Source organism: Zonotrichia leucophrys, chromosome 8, assembly GCF_028769735.1.
Source record: "Zonotrichia leucophrys gambelii isolate GWCS_2022_RI chromosome 8, RI_Zleu_2.0, whole genome shotgun sequence".
Taxonomy (NCBI): domain Eukaryota; kingdom Metazoa; phylum Chordata; class Aves; order Passeriformes; family Passerellidae; genus Zonotrichia; species Zonotrichia leucophrys.
In genome coordinates, this window is record NC_088178.1 from 25,516,706 (window position 1) to 25,531,040 (window position 14,335).

A 14,335-nucleotide genomic window follows, 5' to 3' on the forward strand; every position below is an offset into this window, starting at 1 on the left:
ACAACTGTTCAAAATTCCACACTGCTAATGTGGACAGCCTGAGTGTAACAGCTCCCTCTTAATATTTTAAGCACAGAACAAGATTAAGTGGTATAATACAAACAACAGTGTGCATCAAATTCCCAATTCTGCTGACAAACTGATGGAGCTGACATGGTTTTAAAAACTAGAAAAAATCTGCAAACCCTACTTAATGAGGAAATGTTTGTTTGTTTGTCTTTCTTCGCACAGTTCTTTGCAAAAGACAATTACGTGGTCAATGTACTTGTGCCATTTTCTTTATAACCATTCTTAGGAACATCAAGATAGTGATGACAGTAAAGACATATCTAGAAAAATCACAAACTAAATAAAGATTGAATAAGAAAAAGCACACGTTCAGAATCACTCTGAAAATACACTGATTAGATAATTACTATAGGTGCATGTGTGCATGTATACATATATGGATAAGTCTTGTCTCTGTTAAAGGGAGGAAAGACCAAACTCTGATTTCAGTATTTGAAGTGACACAATCTTTGCATTTTATTAAAGGAGTAGAACCCAAAGCTAAGCTGAAATGGGAATTTAATCCACACCTTAAATACAATAAAGAATCAATAAAGAACCTGAAGTAAAGGTGAGATAGTTGAAGTATTTTTTTCCTTGCAAGGCAAGATGGTTAATAAGTGCCATGCCTCATTGTAAAATTGGGGAGGGCTTGGTTTTCTCATGAGCTAGATTCATCCAGTGCATACATAAAGCCTGCCTCCCTATAAAAATGAATCATGCTGCGTTGCATTGACAAAAACCCAAACCCATCTGTGATGCAGCTATGGAGTAAAAGACAGAACAGAGTTGTAAACTGCCTCAGAGGAAGCTCAGGGAGGCTGCTTATAAGGAGTGAGTTAACAGCAGGCTTTAATTCATCCAACAGAGCAGCAGGATGCTGCTAAAAACAGGGAATGCTGGAAGTGTATAAACCTCTGGCTATACTACATCCAAGAGCTGGGTATAAAGACTGGAAATTAAATTCTATATTGTTGAGTTCTCTTAAATTTGTATCTTGCTATATTGAATTTGAGATTTATTTGTTATATATAATCTTTTTTAAACTCCTTTAAAATAATTTCCTGAAACTACTGCAGTGCATTTACAACATAAATTTTATACAATTTTTCCAAGGATGTTTTAGTATTTATTTGATGCTTAGTGATTTGAATACATATTGCTGGTTTGAAGTATTAAGAGTGATTATTTCCATTACATTTTTAATGGTATAATCCACTGCAGAATCCACAAAGGATTTCAAAGGTATGAGGCCTGAGAGACATGGAGTGGCTCCTGGCTGCCCATTCCTCCCTAGCAGCTTCTCCCATGGTGACAAGGTACCTGCAGTCAGTCACACAGTAACAGACACCTGCACACCCAGGAGGAATCAGTAAATGATGAATGACACAACCTCCAGGTGTGGAGAAGTTCAAAATAAACATGTACAATGTGTCTCAACATCCTTGCCTAAGTCACATTAACTGCATGTAGCACCCCAGGTAACCACCCCACCTCCACATTTCAAGTTACCTTTCATTTAGTACTTAATCCCCTTTTTAGATTTATATAACTAAAGAGGCTTTCAAAACTTCCAATCTATCCTCAGCAGGCTATAACTTTGATATATTATTTGTAATAAAAATGCTATCATACTTGGAATTTATTCCATATCATTTGGCATATTTTGTTCAGCTCCTATTACCAGCAGTAAAGGCATTTGCACATTTTTGAATGTACAAGAGATTTTGTATGGATGCATCTCATTTGTCCACAAACTCCCATGTGATGTTGTATGTGTGAATACAGCTGAGGGACACTTGCCAGTCAAAACAGATGCTCAAATCCTATACCAGGGAATGGAGCACAAATACAGGATCTGCTTTAATGCATTCACAGTGCATCCAGCCCCAGCTACTTCCAAGACTTTTCAGTTTAAATTGCAGCAGAAACTGGCTTAGAAATCAAGTTCCCATTTGGAAGCAAAAATCTGTCCAGTTAAACACAAACCAAGCTCTGTACTAGAATATCCAGGTAGGCATCACACAGTGATGTGGCATTCCCACAGTGACAGTTTGCTCTGCCAAACTTCACAGACTAAACTAGAACGAGTCACAGAACACAAGTGTTACATCTCAAAACTGTTCCTGTCCAAGTATAATAATAATTTTGGGGCTGATGTGTACTATGGCAGTGGCTGTGGAGTCCCTCAGGAGGGGGGAATCAGCTGGAGAAGGAAAGAAGACGACCAAGGACATCCTGGATGTGCAAGGACCACACCAGATCCTTGTGGTGGCTCCTGGCCAGCACAGTGACATTCCTGCTTGGCACAGAGCAGGGCAGCCCTCACCTGAAGGGATCCCAGAGCCAGCCAGCCTCTGGAGACACGGAGGGAACAGTGGGACACAGAGACCAAGCCCTCCCTTCCCAGAGCCTGACCAAAAGTGCTCAAAGCCAAACCACACCCCATGCTGAGGGCACTCAATGGAACCCCCTGCAAGGTTAGAATTCTAAAACAAATCCCATGATAATTTCTAATTAATATCTTGTGCTCATCCATGAGCTGTACCACCCCAAGCACAACTATTTCAAAACTGGCATTTCTAAAAGAAAGGATTGCTATCCTTTCCAGACAGTAATACTGTCTCCCTTGGAATTTATGACATTCCTTAGATTTAACAATTGTGTTTATCATTCTATGCTTTGTCTCCAAACTGCTGTCTATGATACAAACTCTTGTGCTAAGTTAATACTACTATTCCTGAGGGGGAAAGTGGACAGGTTGCTCTTTGGACAAAGATAGGATAAACCCTTTTCCAGTCATATTCACAGCTCTGGAATATAAACATTTCCTTTATCTCCAAGCTCAACTTTACAAGGAGCTTTATCTTGCAGAGCACAGCAGCAGAGCTGATGCTTTATGCAAACCTGGTGTCATTAACATTTGAGAGTCCTACTGACAATGCCAGCTAAGGCATAAGGAAAAAAAAAAAGAGAAAATCCTTTGATTCTAGAAGAAAAACTTGCAATGAAAAACAAACACTTGATTCATAAGTGCTATAGCTGCAGAGGGAGAGAGTCAAGAGCTAATGTACCATAGTAATTGGATTGAAAGATTCTGAGTTGGTGGAATTTAGTGGCTGTATTAAAAAGCCATCTCCTCTTCAAGGCCAGGCGCCAACATAATGAAGGAAAGACAGGAAACAAGTTGGGGAGTGTCATACAAGGTTAAAAGAAGCCCCTGTTATCTTTACAATGGAAGGACAGCCTATTTCCACAAAACTGAGTTTCTCTCTCTTTTGCAATCTAGGGCTGGGTTTTATTACCGAAGTCAGCAACTGGAAAATACATTTACCAAAGCATTATTCCCATCATTATAATAATAAAAGGGTCAATTAAAACTCAGTTAAGTGTAAATCTGTTGTGCAGTGGACTTGAAAAGAGAATTTCAGTTACTTCAAGAAAAACTAAGTAATACTGGGTGCAGAACTGGTTACCTGTCAAATTCCAAATCTCTACTGCCCAGGAAAGTCAAATCCTTTTTTATTAATTTTGTTCCCTCCCCTCAGAACAATCAAGATATTCTGAACCATTTCTCTGTCAAGCAGTGGTATAAGTTTCCAGAAGGAACTGATTTTGCAGAAAAATTAAACAGAACTTAAAAATGCAATTTCATGTTCACAGCAGGAATTAACCTAACTTGTCTCTGATTACCAAAATAGAAGAAAGAAGGCAGATTTGAAGAATTAGTGTTTATATTACATCTATTTAATAGGAATCAACAGTTTAGGAATCTATTGCATGGCAAAAATAGCAGGGAGGGTCTGATTTTTGCACAAGCAATTTGCATTAGAAGATTCAGCCAAGTCCTGAACTCACACTACATCTGAGCTGCACTTGGAGCTCAGCTTTGCACACTCAGCCATGAACCAGCACTGGGCATTTAACTCAACTGCCTGAGTGAAATCAAAGGGAAATTTGTGCATTACTTACAAGGACTCATCCCTTCAGCTGCTCCTACACAACATGACTTCCATAGCCAGGGTCTATGTACATGCTTTTCAGTATACTCTTTTCATTCTTATTCTACTAAAGAAAGGACAAGAGAATAAGCTTTGCAGGGTTAGAGAAGGCTAGATAACGTTTTAGCTCCTAAGAAGACAGGATAGTGACCCAGCAAGTATTTAGAAAGAACAGTGACAGAAATTACTTCTTTTAACCCCCAGACTAAAAGGTTCATAATCATGTATTTCACATCTTACCAAACAGTTCATCTAAAATTCTTATCAGGAAGAGTCCACAATACCATTTACACTCAAGACTTCCCATGTAGAAATGAAAATTTCTTTCAAGTTTCATTCCATCACTTCTCTTTCTTCTCTCTCCCAACCCTAGAACTGTTCATTGGCCAAAACCCAAGAGCTCAATACTGCCAGTGTCAGGAGGATTGAAAATACACACACAAAACACCATCTCAACCCAGGCCTGCATTCTGCAGAGCAGGCCCACTTTTAATTAAAAGCAGAATCTCAGATTATCCCACCCAACCAGTAAGCAGTGAAACAAGTTTTCTCAGTGCCACTTTAATAGCCTGCTTTTTTAAGAAGCTTTTAATTCTGCATTCAGCTTCAAGACACCAAATGCTGCCAGCACTGTCTGATCTCAGCATGATAGGGAAAAGTACCACTAGGTCTCTGCTCCAGTATTTCTAACAAATATGGCTGAAGGAAATGATTTGCCTGGATTATGAGGCTAACAAGTATTCCCCAAATTAATGATGAACTGCATGAGTTTTATTTTTAACTCTTGCTTTTGCTGGTAAGAAAGCACCAAAGCTTTCTTCTAAAAGCTCTGCTTCAACCACAGCAGGGATGATTAATTATAAGCACCCTGTCTGGAGTAGAAAGAAAAGGAAAGAAATAGTTTGTGTAAGCTTATGGAAATGTGGCTCTGTGCTTCACTTTCTGCCTTTTCTCCTTGTCAAGCAAACAAAGCCGAAGGGTGGGAGGGGGAATGGCAGCACAATGAAACAGCCTTGCAAATTCAAAGCTGAAAAGATGTTCCAAATGATGAAAGGCAACGAGAGAAGGTTGCTCAGTTCTTACTCTGCTGCAGCAGATAAGAGGGCTTGGGACAGGCAAAATCTGTTCCCTAAGCATGGTTCACTAGGGCATATCAAGGCTTCAGAAAAATTATTGCATTTTTAATAATTCAGGAATCTATCCATGTCCCTCTTGATTAACATCTATGTAGCAATTGTCCAAGCTTCACTGGGGTTGTCATTTTGCTGTCTGGAAATATCTGCAATTGCTTACACCAGCTGAAATGGTTATCTCAGGTTTTCAGTGTCTTTTAAAGTTCCCATCTTAATGAAGGGGCAAATTTTCTGACAGCAAATGGCAAAAATGGAACAGAAAAAAAATTAGGAGAGGAGAAAGAACAAGGAGAAAGCAGAAAAATTCATCTGCATGCAAGAAAATGTACATTGTACAGAAGCCTTTGAGACTATACACTTACTCCTTTAGACCTGTAATCACTTTTTTGAAAGAGCATATCCACAAGCAATAATTTGCAGAGCTGTTTTAGCTCCTTCAGCAGTACCCAGCACCTGCATGTGCAGCTTCCACTAAAACCATGGGAGAGGGAACAAATGCCCTGGAACCAGGACTTGTTCCAGATTTTTTAATGAATGCAAACAAGTGGTAAAGATTATTATATCCCCAAATTAGCAGGAGAAGGGAACACATTCATTTTATTAATAATATCTGCTGGTCTAAGCCACCTATGTTGGATCTATTTCAGAGCTTTATTGTGTCTCAATGTGCCAGGACTCTCTTTGCTACATCACAGTTCAGTACTGAACTATTTTTGAACCAGATTATTTTGGTAGCTGACCTGAACAGTGGTCCAGATCCAGAACAAGTAATTGAGCCCATTTCTGACACTCTCTAGGGGAAGAACCTTAAATATAATGATCTAGAGATCCTATAGAGTCTCTAACACATATTCAGAGCAGATGATCTTCTCCTCATGTTCACTGCACTAAAGTTGTTTAGTTCACACTTGACTTAGACTACTGAGTGACTTAGTTACTCTAAATAATACATTTTCCTAGCACTGACAGGTAATCAGTGCTTTTTTCCATGGCAGCCCAAACTAAGCCAAGGCTTGGAACCACAAAAACACCAGACACAGAGAGATGGTTGGTAGACCAAGAAGGAGGACAGACAGCATCTACCTTCAGCAGCCTGGAATATATATTTTATATATTTATATCTTCTTTTGTGCTGGCTAGAGCAGTCATCTGCCCTGCACCACGAGGGCTGTGACAAGGTCCCTGCATTCTTACCAAGTGGCCTAGGGGGTCTTGGTGTCTCCCAGGAACAGAGGATTCATGTTCAGTTGGAAACTGCACAAAGAGCACAATAGGGGCAAGGCTTGTGGTAAGCAAGTTCCCCACAATACTGGTCCTTTGCATTCTCCTGAATCCTTGTGATTACCAAGGGGGAGACCATGACAACAGCAAAAAAGCCATTCAGTGCTGACACTGGAGACACAATGGCCAACTAGCACCTTGGGTGAAATAAATCACCCAGTAGCTGTTTCATTAATGCCCCAGCCAGAAAGCACATCCTTCATTGCAGAAGATGAAAGAGCCAAGTAAACCGAGCTGCTGGTCGACAGGAAAGCATTAATATTCATTTAGCTTCTCATACACTGCCAGCCAGAGCAGCAGTAGAGCTGGGCATTGCTGCTGTGTCAGCACTTAGCAGGGTTTAGACCCTGATTATCCATGGAATTTCCATTGAAATTCAAGAGAAGTGAGAGAAGACAGAAAGACTGACACTGCAAACCATCCACAGCCCAGACTGACAGCTGCCTGCTCGTGGGGTCAGCACAGAGGCATCCTGGAGCTCTGCTGTCTGCCCTGGTGCCACAGTGATGGGAAGCTGATACCTTGGAAGGAAGCCCTGCCATCAGTGAGGGTGTAAATGAGCTTTCCTCTAGGAAGAAACTCTTGGAGAAAGCATTCACATTCTCCTGCGTATTTGTACACACACAAGATGTTTTCTTCCTCAGGGATTTACTTATGCAATTGGTCACCCCCAACTCATTTCACTTCTCTGCAGTATGAATGAAAAATGGGGACAGGGAAGAAAAACTGAGTGATAAAACATCACCAAGCCTTTATGGCTTTATTATTTTTATCCACTTTCATGCTTTCCTAGCAATGTTTTTACAGTTATTCTACAGTCTTCAGACCACATACATTATTTTTCTCTCCCAATGTATAAATCAACAAAGCCAGCATTGGAAATTCACCAAAGGTAAAATTAAACCAGTACTAAAATTACTTAGGACAGTAACAAACCTATCATGTTGCCCACCTATAATTCCAGGACTCAGTGGCTCAGACAGCATCAAGTCTGTCAATGATGAAAAAAAATCAATGTTGGAGTAACATAAACATTAATTACCTGTCATAAAAGGCACACACACACTCAATCCTGCTCTTCACTTCTGAATATATGGACATGCTTAAAGTACCACCTTTCATTTCCAGTTCTTCAGGCCAGAAACTTCCTAGAAAGTCAGAAAGCTTTGCACAAGACAAGGTTACACATGCAGATTTGCAATGATTACAACACAACACTACAGGGATGTAGGTTTATTCCATTTCTGTTAGGAGGGCTTTCCTGTCTATAAAAAAATAAAAATTAAAAATCCCTGTGTTCATGCAATATTTTGCACATTCAGATGAGCACGCCCCTCTTTTTTTTCAGAAAGAAATAGAATACTGAGATCTTTTTTGTGAGATTTTTCTGAGAAACAGCATGCAAGACTCAAAATTTGTATGTAAAGAGGAGAGAACTTTTTCCTGTACATCCACCCTACCCACCCTTCTGTAAGTGAGTGCACCCCTCATGAAACATTTCGAAAAAAAGGCTTTGAAAATTGAAGTTCACAGTCTGAGTAAGCCACAGACAACAGCAATTCCTTTACATTCCTATTGCCTCCAGCAAGCCTGAACTGTTTAACAGAGGAGGTAGAGAGAAAGTATTTTGATGTAGTAAATGGCATAGGAAAAAAAGGAAATTAGGAATTCTGCATGTCTTACAGTAGATAGATCCTGGGAGACTAGGAAGCTGAAAAGTCACAAATAAATCAGTGAAAGATTGTACACATCAAATCAATCTCCACTAGAAAACATCTCTGAGATTTGGGGTGGGAGAAAGGAGGTTTCTGCAGAAAGAGAGAAAAGAAATTAGGCAACTATTTTGACTATAAGTACATTCAGAGGTTTTTATTAAATGGGAATTATAGTTTTAATGGTTATAATGGGTTATAATGTCGTTTAATGGGTTATAATAAAAAATGTCTTCTGTTTCAGAGCCCAAGATAAGCACTGAAGGAGGTTATGTAGCAACTTTCACTGATGATTTCCTTGGTAGCTTCTGGCAACCTCCTCCTCAGCCCCACCATCCTGGGCTCTTCACAATGTTGAAAACGTGGAATATGGAAAATTTTCTTTAAAAAGGCTTTTTCTCTTTAATGTTGATCTTTGTCTACTTTCAAGCCTAATCAAGAAGGGAGATTTATCTGTGAAAGCTAGAGCAGCTAACAAGCTCTAAGTGATGTCAAGGTGTTAGAAACACAAATTACTTGTTGGTAGAATTGCCTTGATAAGGTTTAGGGCAGGACATGTTTCAGTTATCTCAGACAAACACAGAGGTTAACAAAGGCTGGGGAGAAGGAGGCACCACTGAGAGTGGACACAAAGAATGAAGAATTTATGGGCCACAAGGGCATTTTGCAGAACTCCTGAGATAAGGGGGCACTAATAAAGGCAACTCAGCAGTTGTGCTGAAATCAGCTCCAACTGGGTAAAAAATAATTCTGGCAGGGGCAGAGCGTGACCACTGACCCAAGAAACCCACAGACTCAAAAGAGAGGGACTGAGCATGCGGCCTAATTAGCATGAGAGGCGAGAGAATTATTAACCAATAGAAAACAGAATATTAATTAATAAGAACTATGTCACTTGTAGCCAATGAACACTAATTCCTTTGTTTGCTGAAGGGTATAAATAGTAAAAGTTTTGATAGTTGGTGTGCTTGATTTGTGGAATACCACTGAGCACAGGGGTTTATGCAGCTCTGAAATAAATAATCAATGTCTCTTGAGTGTGTAATTATTGGCCTGTTGCACACCAAGTAACAAATCTGATTTCTGAGAACAACAACAGAATGGAATAATGAAGATGGGCCCCCATGGCAGACCTGTGAACTCTTCCACCAGTAAGAAAAATCAATAAGGATTAGACAACAAGATCAACAAGAACTCATTAAATTGAAAATATCAGTATGTTTTGTTTTCAGTCTAAAAATTATTTCTAGGCATTACAAAGTAAAAAAAAATTGCTGTGAAAGAGGCCTGTTTGGTTTGTGTTCCCTGCAGTTCTCAGCACTCTATTTAAAACCACTCATCCAAACACAAGGTATTCTCAGAGGCACTATTGATAAAAGACTGCACAGAAGCCAAGCGCCGCGAGCAGCTATTTTTAATTATCCAAACTGTGCACAGAAAACATGCACAGCTTTACAAGTGAACTTAAGGTCGGGGAGAGAAGCAGGGGTTAAAAAAAAAATCACAGCAACAAGCTACATGCTAAGAAAAACCTCCCTGTGGAACCTCCCTGTCTGGTCTAGGACCTGTGTCAGTCCAGGTGAAACATTTTGGGCTATTGTAAATGAAGATAAAACATATTGGCATCTGTGTGACAGACATGGGCACAAATAAATCAAGCAATAAACAGCACAGCATGCTATTTCTGGCCTTGTGCCTCCTTTTTGTCACATTAGGGTAAAAAGTTGCATTCAGAGACCACAAGTGCCTCTGAAACAAGAAGCCTCCCAACACCCCCTACCATGTAGGCAGAAATGCAGACAAATTCAAGTGTCTGAAGGGATTGTGGGATAACAGGGAAGCCTACTAACAAAAGCAGACAGCCCTTGTGGCTTAGGGAATCAAACTGAACACCCCAACATCCTCCCCCAGCTTGGTGCCAGGGTTTGTGATGACACTGCTGGCTACTGATGCTTTCCTGCCCCAGCCCTTCCCTGTTGTTCTTCTCTGAGTCCTAAACAAACCAAAACAAGGTTTTGAGGGACAATCACAGTCGTTGCCAATCACAGCTTGAGTCACACCACATTTGCCACATGAAGTTTTTCCAGCAGAGAGAAAGAAAACAGGATTCTACCAATGCATCCAAGAGACCTGAAGAAGAGATAGCAAAGGTCACACAGACAAGGAGATGGACTGATACAGACATTTGTTGTGCCCTTACTGTACCCTACTCCTACTCCTGCCTTGTGCTTCTTCCCAGCTGTCAGCATCTAGCAGAGCATTAAAATCACAGAGCCAGGTCTCTGCTGTGTTTGCCCTGCTCCAACACAGAACCACCCAGTGGCACTGGACAAGGCAGATTTTCCACATGTGCTGCCCCAGTTTGTGCTCTCCCACTGGCCCTTTATTTCCATGGGCTGTTGTGGCTGGGAACAGCTCTGTCTCTCCATTGTAACTGTCCCTAAGAACAAAGCTGCAGGATTTCCAACCCCTCTGGAACAGTGACTGATACAGGAGGATGTGGCAGAGCAGCACAGCAAACAACCTCTGCAGCACAAAATCCACAGACATGCAACAACCTGGCAGCAAAACTCACCATTCCACAGCCATCCAGGGGCTGAACCAGCTCAGGGATAGAAGCAGCACAGCTGTAAACTGGAGGATTGGATGATGATTCCCCAGCAGAAAAGCAAGAGTTACATGCCAGAAATGCAGGGTTTGGGGCAGCCTCAGAGACAAGCCAGGCCAGTGGACAAGGTTCAGCGTGGACTGCTAATTCTAGGCATTGAGAGAGATGGCACTTTTTGTAACTAGACTTTTTCCTCAGTAAAAACAGTTAAGATACTGCATTTATTGCCATTTTAAATATTGTAATTAAAATGAAAATGCATGCAAATAGTTTGCTTAAAAATGGGAGTCTAAAGATCCAAGGAACGAAACAAATAAAGCAGAAGATGTGTTACCTGGAGGTACCACAACAGATTTTCTTTTCCTCTGCCTGCCCAGGTTGGTTCCTGAAGACCATGGCTGTCAGTGTCTGTGCTGTCACAGCACAGACAGCAATTTCTGAAAGCGTGGAGCTCACAGAGTCCATTAGAGAAAATGAAGTTCTGCACTACAAACACTAAATAAACTGTATCTAAATATGTTTTTAAACAATCTGAAGAATTTATAGGTGAAGTTAGTTTTGGAGGTATCTTGGCTCAGGCAAACATGGTAGGTCACCCTGCACACTTCTGGCAGTTGTGACGCTTCAAGGTAACCCAGCTGCAAGTAAACAAGATTAAATGCATCATACATGATGTTCACCCTTTATGCAGCAATTTTTATCCATTAATCCAGTGATAGCCCAAAGGTTGGCAAAAATATTTACATTTTCATTTTAAGCAACAATGCCCAGAGAGGTTAAGCCATTTGTCCAATGTCACATAAAAATACAGCTGAAGCCAAGGACAGACCAATTTCTGAGAAGCAGTGAAGCACAGACACCTCACCTCAATTCACTGACAGCTCTGCCATCACATCACAACCATTCCCATTTGATTGCAGTCACACTTTTCCTAAAAGTCAGTAGATAAAGACATAGCAAATGATTTACACCTCCACATCTCACTGTCCATACTGTGTTTACTCCCTTCCCTGGAATGCAGACTGTCCCAGGCCAGTGAGTTACACAGCCATCAATCCTGTCCACTTGTGTACACATGCTGGCTCCTGTTGATTTTTCTCATTGATTACATGGACACATCACAATTTTGTGAACACAGCCCAGTCCAGCAGAGCTTTGACTGCCTGACAGCTCAGAGCAAGCCATGGGCTACTGTGGGTTGCAGATCCTAAATCCCAGTGTGGCACTGTACTGGAGCAGCCATAGCCAGCACAAGGGTACAGTCACACACTGGCCTCCTAAATCCTACCTGCATTTGAGAGAGGTTGCACTTGGGGTCATTTGGTGAAGGAGTCAAAGCTCTGGGCTAGGAGAACATGTAAAAGACTGGACAGAGGCACATATTGGATAGGCTCACCAGAAGCTCACGAACAGATTTGTTTCCTCTAAGGCCACAGACTGACTGCAAACTCCTCAGAAGCCAGTTGTCTTCAGCTATTTTTAGGGCAGGATGTCCAGATTTTCCTCAGGAAACGCATGCCAATCTTCAGCAAGAAGTCAATAAAAGAACTAATCCTTGCAGAATAACCAGACTGTGACAACCCTGCACGTGGACGTCTGACACCAGCACCATCTCCTTTAATGAGCCCTTCTCAGCACTGACAGACACCAGAGAATCCCCCAGCACTGAGACAGAGCCTGGCAGCAGGCAGGCACAGCCCCAAGCCTCCAGACACTGCTCCCCAGGCAGCCTTTGCTCCAGACCAAATCAGGGCCCACAGCCTTTATCTGCCAGGGCCTCTCAGATTCAAACACAGCTGGAATTTCTGTTCCATGAGCAGACTGGATTTGTACATTCTTACTGCTTTGTGTCCTCTGGAATTTGCCCACTGGAATTTGCATTTTTCTCCCTTTTTTCTTGCTCAATAGCTACTCCTAACTCATCCTGTATTACAGAATCCAAGGGTCCTTTTACTGCAAGAGACACAGACTCATCCTTCAGATTCCTGGAGAAGAGAAGGCTCCTGCAGGACCTCATTGCAGCCTTTCAATGTATAAGGGGGCCTACAAGAAAGATGTAGAGAGACTTCATCAGGACTTGTAGTGGTAGGACAAGGAGTAATGATTTTACACTGAAAGAGTACAGCCAACACCACCATTAAGGGTTCAACTTTTCATTATTCTGGAGCTGTGAGCATTGATAGGTCTTGTATTTTGGAAGTATCTTTCCTGTATGGCATTCACATGGAGCCAGGATCCCTCAGTGACCTCTGTTCACTGCAGAACTCAGCACTGTCATGTATTTGTAACTTACCCCTGCTCCTGGCAGAGACAGAGGAGGAACTCCAGTTAAGTCAAGTCTGTTTGTAGACTGGTATATTAAAGTCATGATGATTACATGATCACACTGCTTTTCTGTTAGACCTCTTGTTAATATCTACTAATCAAACCAGCTGATTAATTTCAATCAAGTTGGAAAATGAAGCATAGGTCTCAAAGATTATCATCTTTATGGGGACTTTATTAATAGATTAGATGACAGCTTGTGTGAGAGAGCTCTGAATTAGCATCCTCACTGAAGGAAAGCAAATTCTGTGCACAGATCCTGTTTGGTGGTGGCCAGAGATGCACTGACAGCCCAATCAGAATACCTATATAGCTTCAAGCACAAAGCAGAAACCCTGTTAGGCTGGGTCTGGAATTGCTTGTGAGAATGCTTTTAAACACACTCATTAGTTGCAATTAGTGGCATTAGTGTCATGGATTGGTTGTGCTTTTCAGGTACTCATCTCAGAAGAGTACTAAATGGGAGGTAATCAGATGAGGCACCAGACCAAAAGTTTGTACAATACTAAAGTCAAATGGGAAGAGAAAAGTTACAAGTCCTGAAACCTTACTGTGATGACTTGGAAAGATGGAGATCCTATTGGAAACTTTATCAAACACCCAAAAGGTATAGCTGGATAGCTCTGGTTTGATAACTGCCTATGAAATACTTGGCACTTAAAATACTGCTTTATCTGTAGCCAGTGGCAGCAGTCACCAAGAAGTGTCACTCCTGCTTGGGAGGGAAGTGGTCAGAGGCTGAACTCACCCAACAGCTGCTTCTTTCCTAAGCTCTGCCCCCTTCCTGCTCCTTTCTGCAGGAGGGTTTCAAAGGCAAACTAAACAAACCACATTTCCCCTCTGGTTTTGGTGCTGCCAAAACAGGTCTGCAGGGGAGATTCTGTCACTGCTCTGTTTGCAGACAGAGAGGCAAAGATGGCCAGATGACCCTAAATATAGGAACTGAGCAGAGAATGTCCTTCTGCAGGCCACATGTTTTCTTTTCTGGTCTCTGTACTTGGGACTACCAGCACCCATCACCCTGGGCCACTTGCCCTGAATTCCAGGCAGCTGCTGAGGCACCACTAGACCAGAGGGTAAGAGGAGAGTCCTCCTTATGTCATTCCTACAAAATAGGAAAAGCATTTTAAAGAAACTCAGATCAGATGTTCAACAAAACTACCAAGCAGTACCCACCATGATGAAAAATCAAATTTAAAATGTCCCAAGAGATTAGGAAAGTCATGA

The 14,335-nt window shown here is 41.5% G+C and overlaps 1 protein-coding gene across 2 annotated transcripts in view; it reads right to left on the reverse strand.

Annotated features, from left to right (window-relative positions):
- Positions 1–14,335, reverse strand: part of LRP8 (LDL receptor related protein 8) — a 170,965-nt gene that overhangs the window by 136,966 nt on the left and 19,664 nt on the right. The window lies entirely within an intron of this gene.